The sequence below is a fragment of the Herpailurus yagouaroundi genome, unplaced genomic scaffold (assembly GCF_014898765.1).
Source record: "Herpailurus yagouaroundi ecotype Mexico unplaced genomic scaffold, PumYag 208, whole genome shotgun sequence".
Classification (NCBI taxonomy): domain Eukaryota; kingdom Metazoa; phylum Chordata; class Mammalia; order Carnivora; family Felidae; genus Herpailurus; species Herpailurus yagouaroundi.
In genome coordinates, this window is record NW_024412439.1 from 1,836,688 (window position 1) to 1,848,457 (window position 11,770).

At 60.2% G+C, this 11,770-nt stretch overlaps 2 protein-coding genes across 3 annotated transcripts in view; one reads left to right on the forward strand and one right to left on the reverse strand.

Annotated features, from left to right (window-relative positions):
• The window catches only part of SLC5A10 (solute carrier family 5 member 10), a 58,352-nt gene that overhangs the window by 27,856 nt on the left and 18,726 nt on the right, over positions 1 to 11,770 (forward strand). The gene's annotated exons all lie outside the window — the stretch shown is intronic.
• FAM83G (family with sequence similarity 83 member G) overlaps positions 1 to 11,770 on the reverse strand; it is a 28,376-nt gene that overhangs the window by 14,346 nt on the left and 2,260 nt on the right. The gene's annotated exons all lie outside the window — the stretch shown is intronic.

Sequence of the window (11,770 nt, forward strand, 5' to 3'; positions counted from 1 at the left end):
TCCTACCTGGCCGGACAGAGTCCAAACCAGCACGTGTGACATCTGTCCTCACAATGGCTGACCTCAAGCCTCCTGGACCGGGCTCAGGGTGAGACCCCAAGACGTCAGAGTGCATCTACCCCAAGCCCTGGCCCGACGTGGGCAGGGACATGCTCCAGGCCGGACAGGCAGGGGCACTGGCCGGAGTCAAAGCACAAAGAAGGAAGAAGCAACAGGGAGAGGACAGGGTGGTTGGGATGAGCTCCCCTGCGTGGCCAGCAGACGCTCGGGCCTGGTGGGGCTCGGTGACCATCTTTGGCCTTCTCTCTCGTCCCCCGTCCGTCCCTGTCCCAGCAGGCACTAAGGGGGAGCCCATGAGAATCAGGGCCTGATGCTGACAACCAACACAGACCTGTAGCCCCTCCAATCCTTCAAGGCTGGCACCACTGCCCTGTCCAGGGTCTGCGAACCTTCTGGAAAAGCCTTACACAGAGAGGCCAGGGACTCAGCCATACAGTGAACTGGGAACAGTCAGGCTAGAACCTACCCAGGCCCGCTAGGGAGCCAAGTACACCCCCACCCCCACCATGAGAGTGGCCTGCCTGGCTCCCCTCACTGGGATCCGCAGGCACAGGGTGAAGGAGAGGCAGCCTGGGACCTGCTGGGGAGGAGTCTGCACACTCCGGTGAGCTCACCCAGCTGGTCCCTGCAGGCGCATTTGGGCTCCTCCCTGCCCTGCCCTGCCCTGCCCCGGACTCGATCTGTGTGACCCTGAGCAAGACGCCTAGCTTCTCTGGGCCCAGCTTTCTCTTTGGCACAACGGGTGCAGTGGAGCTGTGGGACCAGCCAGGGCGCCACGGTGGCTGAGGCCCAGGATTCACTCCGTTCTCTGGGGGACAGCCGCTCGCTGGCTCTGAGTCTCTGAGGGGCTGTTTCGGGTCGGGCAGAGGGAGTTTGTACTGACTACGCAGGGGCTATCGGGTAAGCGGGGAGGAGCCAGTCGAGGCAGACGTTGGTTCCAGTTGAGAAGGCGCTTTCTGACCCGAAGTTAGGCAAAGGGTATTGGTAGAGAGTGAGTTCCCCGTCCCAGGCGATGTTTAAGGAAAGGCCAGAGGTTGCTTGGCGAGGAGGTGGAGGAGAGGGCAGATGAGGCGCGAGGGCAGCCGGGTGGGCTCCCAACAGCCTTGGATTTCACCGGTGGAGCATGATGAGACCCTGAGGTGGCTGGGGTGGTGGCAGGGACTTCCTCGCCTGGGATCCCACAGCCCTAGAGCCAGCCCTGGGATCCCCTTGGATAAAGCCGCCCCTGGAAAGGGCGGAGCCAACCCAGTTCTCCTCCGAGGCAGCCGTCACCCCTCGTTTCCTTGTCTCCCCCACCAGATCGGTCAGGCCCGGTTCCAGGCCCTGCCTGCTGTGGCAGATGGGGACCTGCCCTAGGCCTGGGCTGGGGGACATGCCCCAGCAGGACCCACTCCACGTGTGTCCTTCCCCAGTCGCCCTCTAGCAGGTAGGGCACTTGATCCAGGGATCATCTGCTGTTGGGCTGGACCTGTTGGGGCCAGCCCCCCATGGTGCATCCCTTCCACACGGTCCCCGGGCTGAGCGCCAGCTCTCCCCAAACACTGGGTTCAGTGCCAGGGGGCGGTCAAAGGAGGGCTTGTACCAGGTGCCAGCTGACGCCGGGAGCAGGGAGGGGTGCTTGGTGCCCCCTAGGCACTGGGATGGTGCTGGGGGAGGGGGCTTGGTGCTCCCCACGGAGGCCCCCACAGCTTGTCCAGTCAGAACCAGAGGCTTCCTGGAGGCCCTTGACTTCTGCATGCTGATCCCCATTCTGTGCATGGAAGAGCAGAGGCCAGAGACTCGAGACCAGAACCCGGGTCTCTCGCCCCACCCAGCATGCCTTCTGCTTAAGAAAGTGAGAGCGGTCCCAGGCCCTCGCGCCGTGGGATGGTATAATGAGCCCCAATAACGGCTACCTCGTTCAATTCTCAAACATGCTGTGAGGCAGTGGTTGTTACTCCCGTTTTACAGATGAGGAAACTGAGGCACGGAGGGATTCACTCCCTTGCCTGATTATCTGTTTGGGTGGCTCAGCCTGCCCATAACACGGTGACCTCATCAAGGGCAGAGCTCCCCGTTCAGATCCCTCGTGGAGGGAGCCTGGCTTAAGGCGGGCCTCAGGGAGCTTCTGTCAACAGAGAATGTGACCAAGTGGCTTGGGCCACAGCAGTGAGGGAAGCCAGGGACAAGCCACAGCTCCTCCCGGGCCCCGGGTTTCCGTATCTGCCACACGGGGGTGTCGGCCTGGCTCACTGCTGTGGTCTATCCAGCCCACAGTGTGGCTTGAGCGCAAAGCTGCTGGCCCCACCCAGAGGGCAACACCAGCCACCTCCTGCAGTCCCAGCTGAGACACGTTCTGCAGAGGTCCTGGGCAAGGCCAGGGCCAAAGCTGGGGAGAAGATGGAGGGGGAGGCTGGAAGCTGGAGGTGACCCTGTGCCCTGCCCAGGTGCCCTGCCTGGCTTGTCTGGGCCAGCTGGGGCATCTCACCACTGCCCTGCCTCCCTCTGCACCAGCGGCACGGGACTCCCCGCCTCCCTGGGTCGACACCCAGCCTGCAACTCCTGACACCCCCAGAGCTGTTTCTCAGATTCCCTGTGGCCACAGGAACCGCTCTTGGAGCAGAAGTGTGCTCACGGGACCGGTGGGTAGAGTAGGTCTGTGGAAGCGCCGGGAGATGAAGGGCAGGAGTGAGACGGCTAGGGGGTTCTGCACGCAACTGGAAAACCCGGAAAACTGCGGACCGTGGGCCCAGGCTCCGCAGCAGCATCTCTCCCCAGGGGCCCCTGACCCAGCTGACCCCTCCCTAAAACCCCGGGCCTGGAGCCACACACACTATTCTCCTTGCTGGGCCACCTTCCTTTTCTCTTCCACACGGACGACTCCTATCCATGGTCAAACCCCAACTTAAATACCGCTCCCAGCTCCTCTCTGCCATTTGAACGCGAATCGCTTGTGCACTTCTGGAAGTGCCACAGCAACCTGCTGAGTGGCAACCTATCTTCTGAAGGCCTGGACTCTGAGACCCAAGTCAGCGGTTCCCAGAGCTCCCTGTAACACCTGCCCCGCCCTCCTCGGCCACGGAGATGCGTGGAGAAGGCTCAGAGAGAGCCAGCCGTGGTCTGTCCCTTCAAAGTGCTCAGAGCAGACAGAGGAGACAGAAGCAGCCCGCCCACCCTGGAGCCCAGAGGCAGTCACAGCAAGGGTGCACAAGGACCCCAAGTCCCTCGCTGGGTCTTGGGAAATATAGGCGGGTCTGTCAATTTAAGGCAGAGGGTGGCGGCATGGGAAGACGCATGGCCTTGGGCAAGAACCTTAGTGTCCTGGTGGGGGGTGGTATGTGTGTGTGTGTGTGTGTGTGTGTGTGTGTGTGTGTGTGAATTAATGCGGGAACGGGGCAAGCTCAGAGCCTCCGCTGTCACTTTCCTGCCTCCTTGGCACACAAACCTGAGTCCTGACCCACCAGACCCACAGCGCACTCCGGGGTGGACAGGCCAGGCATCACCACTCGCCATCCCTACCTCCCTCCGAGCCAGCTGGAAGGCTGGTGCATGGCGGCAGCTTGCGGGAACAACACAGAGAATGCTGCAGACTGTTCTAAAGTTTGGAACGACGACTCTCTACACCCTGGATTTGACTTCCACTTCAAGCCACGGCAGAGGAACAGAGCCCACACTGACCCTCCCGCCTTAACAATAAACAACAACACGACAAAAACCAGGCACAATCTGTGAAACCGTGGCCAACAGGACTGCAGCAAGCACAGTGACCCTTGAGAGAAGGGACATGAATGAGGTCAGCCCCAGGACCACCTCAGCTACCTCTGGGATGCAGCAGAGCGGAGGGGGAGACCCTGGTGGGGTCTGGCAGTCTCCAGGAGTTGAGGAGACAAGTCATGCCCGGAGCACGGCAGCTAGAATTTTCAGGATGGAGTACTGGAGGAGAGGGGGCTGCAGAGAGTGAACACCAGACGCTACAGGGCCTCCCCTCGAGCCCTCAGCTGGTGGCCAAGTATCACATGCACAGAGGAAACCACGCAGGTTGGGACAAAACTGCTAGAAAAGAGCAGCTGGGACAGTCACCAGTGCTCACACAGGACCAGGAATCTTTTACGTCCCCACCTCAGCTAGACCACACACCCCTCTAAAACTCAGGGCCTGCAGGAGAGTCCTCAGGAGGACAGTACGTGAGCAGTGGGCAAATAAGGCCTAGACCAGAGGCCAACTAACTTTTTCTGTAAAGGCCACATGGTAAATACTTCAGGCTTTGCAGGCCATATGGCTCTGACCCACTCAATTCTGCTATTACAGCATGAAAACAAACACAGACGGCACACTACCAAATGTACGCATCTGTGTTTCATTATTTACAAGCAGGCAGCAGGCCAGGGGTGGTCCTTAGTCCAACTCCTACCCTGGATTAAGTCTTCTCTAGTCCCACTTAATAAAGCGTAAAAAAACACCAAACCAAGGGTGACTGGGTGGCTCTGTCGGTAGAGCATCCGACTCTTGATTTCAGCTCAGGTCCTGATCCCAGGGTTGTGGGATCAAGTCCGGCATCAAGCTCCATGGTGAGCGTGGAGCCTGCTTAAGATTCTCTTTCTCTCTCCCTCTGCCCCTCTCCCCTGCTCCCCTCCACCAACTGAATCTCAAGATGTAAAACGATTCAACATTTAAGATGAAAAATACACCAGATGAAATTAATGACAGATTAGACACCATAGAAGAAAAGATGAATGACCTTGAAGACACACAATAGGAACTATCCCAAATGACACATGGTAAGGAACTGAACAACCAGGATCAGCTCAGAGCATCAGCAGACTGGGAGTCCACCTAGAAGGTCCAGGAGGCATGTTACTGGAGTCTCAAAAGTGCTGAGGTGGAGAGGGGTGGGGAGGATAGGAGAATGTTTGAAAAATAGTGTCTATGGCATTTCAACATTTGATGAAAACTTACATCCAGAGTCGGGGAAGCTCAGTGAATTCCAGGCAGAAGAGATGTGAAGAAAACCTCACCGAGGCACATCATAATCGCATCACTTAAAGTCCGTGATGAAGAGAAAATGTGTAAAGCAGGCAGCGGGGGAAAAGACCATTACATGGTGAGGAACAAAGAAAAGGCGGCTTCTCCACAGAATCATCGCAAGCCAGGGAACACCGGAGCAACATCTTTAAGGCACTAAATGCAAAAAACTCTTAACCTAGAATTCTCGACCCGGTGAAAAGAGCTTTCAAAACCAAAATTTTGAGACCCTTCAGACCTACAAAGACTGGGAGGATTCATTTCTGGCAGACCTCCCCTGTAGTTATCACCACCCCCTTGTACACATGGAGGGGTTAAGGCTCCCTGTTGGAGCCACAGGCTCCTCCTCCCTCACTTGCAGGGCAATTACTTTGCTACCCCCCCCCCCACATACCCCACCCCCTGCACCTGCACCCCACCCCTCCCTTGGTGGTAGCAGGATTAAGGCGACACTGTCTGAAAGGACTAGGAGGTTCTCTAGGCATGGAGGAGGACACCTGGAAGCCGCTGGCCCCACTGTGAGGGACTCTCCCCCTGACTTCTGGCATTCTCCAAACCAGTTTGCCCATCCTCTGGCTCCAAAGGCCTGTCGCCGAGGGCACAGCCTGGTCCTGCGGCCTGGCGGGGGAGTCTGTGTATGTAATAACACGTGCTGACCCAAGCCAGGGTCGGGATAACCAGGCCAGGTTTCTGACACTCATACAGGCGTCCCTTTTCCAGGGACTAAGTGGGGGCAGTGATGACCACTCCCATTGTCCAGAGAGAGGAGTCCCCATCCCAGAGCCACGCAGTCAGCTGGTGGCAGAGACCTCCTGTTTAGGGCTCTTCCCCTGGTGGGGGATCCTGTGTACATTCTAGCTGTGACTCCACCCACCGCCCCCCAGAGCCCACTCTGGGTTCTGAAACAAACTCCTGACCATCAGCACTGCCCTGGGGCATTTGCCACTCCTTCCCTGGGTGGCCCGTAGCCCAGCACTTCCATTCTCCAAGCCTTGGTTTCTCTTCTCGATAACACGGGGCGGGGGGGGGGGGGGGGGGGGGGGGCGGGGAGGATGGAATGGATAACCCGAGGTCTCTCCCCTCTGACATTCATTGGCCTTGGTACCTTCCCCACCCTCTGGATTATTAAAACAGAAGCCTCATTAAGGCCAATTAAAGGAGGCTGGGGCCTCCTGAGTGCCAAATGACTGCAGCGGACGGGGTCGAGGCACATACTATACTGGTCACACCCAGAGCCCTCTGTCCAGCGGCCCGGCCCAGCCCCATCCAGCCGCGTGGGCCCTGCCCTGAGTCTCCAGCCCTCCCCAGATAGACATCGGCCTCCTCACCAAGGCTCAGGAATGCTGCAGAGAAAAGGGCAGAGCATGGGGGAGGGCCAGGTGACCAGGGCTGCGCCCTGTGGATAAGACAGACCCCTCCCCCTTCCCGTTGGCCCCAAGGGGCCCCAGCGTCCCGCAGTCACAAAGTCCAGCCAACCAGACCACCACGCAGTCATCAGCGCGTGGTACAAGCTGAGGATCTTCAAACTGGAAAATCTCGGACTCGTAAATTCAAAAGCCTGTAAAATCTCAGCTTCTCTGGGATCCAAGGGTGACAGATGCTGAGGTGTCCTTGAGCATCCTAATCCGCCAGGAAGACTGGCCTGGAAAGGACTTCCTTGCCTGAGGCCTCCGGGCCACCTGATGCCCACTCCCCTCTACTGGATCCCACCAAGCCCCTGCTTGAACTCCTCCAGGACAGGGAGCTCACCACTTCTCAACCCAGACTATTCCCTGAGAGAGGCTATCAGGCGAGAGGGAAGGAGGAAGACCCAAGAGAACTGGTATTTATGACATGCCAGCTCCATGCCAGACATTACACTGAGGGCCTGACATAACCTCTTTTCCCATTTGAGTCCCAGCATGCTTTGAGACAGGTGCTGTCAGAGGGGCAAAACAACTATCTTGGGACAGCATGGCGAGACAGCAGCAGAGGCCTGGGTGTGGGTCTGAGTGGTATGCAAGCCCATCTGCCCCCCACCCCCCCGTGGCATTTACCCTGGGAAGATCCCTAAGCCTGGAGATCATTCGGGAGCCACGAAGGAGGCTAGAGCAGCCCATGCAGACCAGCGCCTGCCAGGACGCAGGGCGTGGTCCCAGTGTGGAGGGGCGGCCCTGCCCCACACCAAGCATCTCGGATCACTCAATAGCTTGTGGGTGGCTCACTGTTACTGCCGCAAGACATGTGGCCAGTCCCCATTTTGCAGATGAAGAAACAGAGGCTCACGGTCACATAGCAAGGGGGTGGCCGAGCTGGAGAGGAGAGCCGGGGGGCCCGTGAGAGGACCGGCCCCTCTCTGCTGGCCCAGGGCGAGGACGGTTGGCCTCAAGGTGAGCCTGCCGAGCCGGGGGACCGGGGCTCTGTGGAGCCCCACGCAGGCCCTGGCCCGCTCTGAGCGCCCTGACCTCAGTGTCCTCCTCTGCGACGCGAATAACGTCGGCAGGGGTCGTGGGAGGGAGCGCCGCCCCTGCCCCAGTGCTCCAAGAGGCTGGCCGGTGCCCTCCTTCCTGGCAGGGCTCCTCCTGGCTCTCCTCAAACTCTCAATTAAGATGCAAACGTCGGGTAGGAAGCCTTGGGAGACACGGAGCTGACACCTGGAACGATGTTATCAGATGTTCCCCACCTGGCAGGTGAGGGCCCTGGGCCTGGGCTGGGAATTGCTGGAGCAGGCAGGAGACAACTCCCCGGATTCGCGGCGCGAGCCTGGGCCAGCCGTGCTCCTTCTGGGCTCCCCGGCGGGTGCCCGCGAACAGCTGACCGGGCCGTCCCTGGGGCCTCTGGACGCGCCGAGGCTGTCAGGCCCTCCCTCCTGCTCCAAAGGGACCCGCCGTGGCCTCAGCTGCCGGTAGCCCTGGTCTCCCCAGTCCTGTGTTGGTCATACTTGTGCCCCCACCCCCATCCCCGCTGGGGAGAGCACCGTGTCTGGGAGCCTGCCGGGGACAAGGAGCCTCGTGAAAGTGCTTTTACTGTCCTGAGTCAAGCTGGGGGCCAGCAGCAAGGCGCCAAAGCTCCCATCAGAGGCAGGGCTCAGAGACATCGGCCGTGATGCATTTTCTCCCGGGGAAAAGAGGCTCAGAGCCCACAGACCTGGGTGCTGGGTCCAGCTCCTCCCGCTGTTAGCTCTGTGAGCAAGATACCTGCCCTCTCTGAGCTCCACCAAGCCTCAGTTTCCTCATCTGCACTAAGGAGACAACACCTACTTTATGGAGTTGCCGGGAGGATTACAATGGGGGTAAAGTGCCCGCTCAGCACCTGGCATAGAGCTGGCATTTAATAAACGCCTCATTAAGCTGCTTTTATTCTCCTGGAGCCAAGCCGTGAGCCAAGACTTCGGCGTGTGAAGGCAGGGGGTTGACAGAAAAGATGTGGGGTTAATCAGGCATCGTGAGGCTGCCGTCTCCTCCTGCTGTGTAGCCCTAGGCAAGCAACTTAACTTCTCTGGGTCTCCGGTCCCAAACCCTGGCCTGGCAGGCACGAGAAGTGGGTTCTAGTCCGACCTTCGAAACTCATTCTCCCTCGGGCTCCATCCGTCTTCTCACCTGTCCGTGATTCCCCCCTGCCCCTGGGATCTTCCCTGGGCTGTCTGGGTCTGGTGAAGCGATCCTTCGGGGGGGGGGGGGGCCCATGTCATGGAGGGGGGCACTCCCTCCTCAGCCCCCTCCCGGACCCAGCCCAGCCTCACCCCTCTCTCCGAGGCTGCAACAGAGAGAGACTGGGGCTCATCCCTCCTGGGCATGATACTACAGGCCTGGCCTCTGGTATGCAGTTGGAACCCCAAAGCAGGTTTTTCCCCAGGGAAATCACTGGTCCCCAGGGGCCGGGGGGGGGATCGGCAGGCAGATGGCCTTCCATCTCAGAGACTTGGAGCCCAATGGGGCTAGAAGACGGCTCAGAGCACAGGCTGCCTGCTCAGGGCCACACAGCCGGTAGAGTTAGACCCAAGACCCTCCGGTCTCTAGTCCCAGAGAAGTCCAGAACCGCAGGGCAACAGGGTGTCAGAGCTGAAGGGACCCCTGACAATCTTCAGTGTTAGCCATTTTACAGATGAAATGACTGAGGCTCGTCTAGGGTCACACCGTGGCGGAGGCAGAGCAGGGACCCGATCCCAGCACTCTTGGCTCCTGGTACCAGTTCCGTTCTAGTCTTTGGGGAAAGAGGGGGGGTTCAGAAGTCTTGACGGAGACACAGCCGCTCCCTGACGGCCAAGCCGGGGCGGGTTGAGCGTGTGCTGTGTCACTTCCCTGCCCCAGGGTCTGCCCGCCGTGAGGAGGTGGCGGGCCGGGCCGCCCTGAGTCAGCACCAGCCGCCCCGGCCCAGGTGCCCCGGCGGGCAGGGGGCGGGCAGTGTTTGGGCCCAGCGGCTGGACGGCGGGCTCCCCGTCCCAGGCCTGGGGAGGGGGCGTGTTCTCCGTGCATTGCTGCTGGGGGGGCGAGGAGAGGATGCGGGGGCGCAGGGGAAGAGGTGATTCATGGGGAGAGATAAGGCAGGGAGAGGCCCCCGTGGCGGCGGGCGGGCCAGGCAAAGCACCTCGTCAGCCCCCGTCAGCATCCGTCAGCGGCACAGCCCAGCGCTGGGGCCTGGGAAGCAGCCGGGGCAGGGCAGATGGGAGGATCGCAGGCAGCTTGGCTGAGCCGCCCCTCCCTGCCCGGCCTGTCGCTGTGCTCTGTCAGGCCAGGAGGGGCAGGGGACCCGTCCTAGAGTCTGAGGACAACACAGGCCTGGTCCCCACCCCTCCACGCAAGAACTAGCTAGGTGACGCTGGCAGGGACTCAGCTGTCAGGCCTCAGTTTCTACATCTGAAAAATGGGCAGATAACACTACCTGAAATTATAAAGTGCCTCGCACTCAGAAAACAGTGGCTGTTATTATTGCCTGCCCACCCACACACCATGCTGGCCACGGGCCCCCTGGACGGAGTTGACAGGGAAGCGGCCAGGATGGAAAGCAGGGGCGTGGCTCACCCTGGTGCCGCGGGGTGTGAACAAATCCCTGTCCTCCGTGCCTCAGTGCTCTCATCTGACAGATGAGCCTCTACTGCCTCAGACCCTCCTCCTGGGTCTGGGAGGCTCCCTGCCGGCTGACAGCATGGGGCAGTCTCAGCAGGGGGGCCCCATTCTGAGGGGAACAGGGGGCAACGCCAGCCGATCAGGGGGCCGCACCAACTGCAGTTACCACACAGACTGGGGTTCAAACCCGAGACAGACGTCCCCCCCGGCCACGTCCTCTTAAGCGACGCCAGGAACCTGGTGCGGCCTTTGTGGGGAGCAAACAAAGTTTCGGGGGCCCGTGGAACTGCATGGGGTGGCTGAGGCTTAGCCCCGGACATAGACACGTGGGGAGGGTGCACCGGTGCCCAGCCTGGCCCCAGGCGCCCCTATCTGGCCCCCATCACTGGGCCAGGCCATCAGTCCTTCTGTCTGGGGGAGATTAGACTGGCCGGCTGTTCCCATGCCAAGCAGAGATCTGGTGTCTGTCTCCTTCCTCCTCCTGGTGGGGAGGCGAGGAGCAGAGGAGGGGGAACCCTGGCACAGCAGGTCAAGCCCCACCCAGGGCCTCCGTTCTCCCAGTTTTAAAAAAGGGGTCATGGGACCCCAACAGGCCCTCCCAGGGGACTGGGTTGCAGGCCCTCGGGTCAGGCACCGCGTCAGCAGCACCCTCCTGAGCCATGGCAGGTGCAAGGCGGGTTATTCAGCCCAAGAACTATGAAGGCCCCTTCCCCCTCCCCCTTTCCCTCCTCTTCCTGAAACTCCTCCTCACCCCCGTCACCCGATTCCATCTTTACAACCGCCAAAGACGCAGCTTTGGTCCTAACCACCTCCAGCTGACACACCAGAAGAAACCCGAAGCCCCAAAGCTGCCTGGGATCAGGCCGAGAGCCAGGCTCCGAGACACGGGCTATCTGACTCTGCCAGCCCCCTCAGGGGACAGGGACTCCACCTTTCTAGAAACCTAACCCGTGGCCACCTTGTCAGCTCCCGACCCACTTCTGGGTTCCCTGCCCAAGAGCTCCCCCACGCCCTGTCAGCCAGGATGGTCCCCAAAGCCAGCGTTCTGGGCTTGTGCGATTTGCTGCCCCGCTCTGGGCCCGGGGAAGGGTTAGACTCTGCTAGAAAGACCTCCGCGGACGCACACAATGCTCATCACTCGCTGCTCTCTACTGAGCTCGGACCTGGCTTCAGAACCTTTCTCAACACTGTTCGCCACGCAGGCTTTACCAATCATGTCAGGATGTGCTTGGAAACCGAGAATTCCTCTCGGTAAGGCGGCGCACCAGTTCCCGGCCTGGCCCTTCCGAGGATGTGTGTCAGTGCATCGGCTGAGAACGACTACCCGCACCAGGGTACAGCACGGCTCGGCAGGGGTCGAGAACAGGCAATGCCTGAGGTCCCTTCACTGGCAAAACTCACAGGCGGACAACCCTGAGCTGAATTCACTCCGCTTCCACCCAGGGCCCACCCCCATCCCCTACATCCCAGCCTGGAAAGATTCTGCCATTGCAAAGCTCACACAGAGGCTCAGAGAGGGCGAGCAAGGCACTCTCCGTCGCCCAGCACAGCCAGGAAAAAGGCACCTTTGAACTCGGACCTCCAGGCCAGCCTCAGATGGACTCAGGCTGTGTTTTAGTCTCCAGGCCTTCTCCACCACTCCAGACTCTCTCCACCACCCAGGA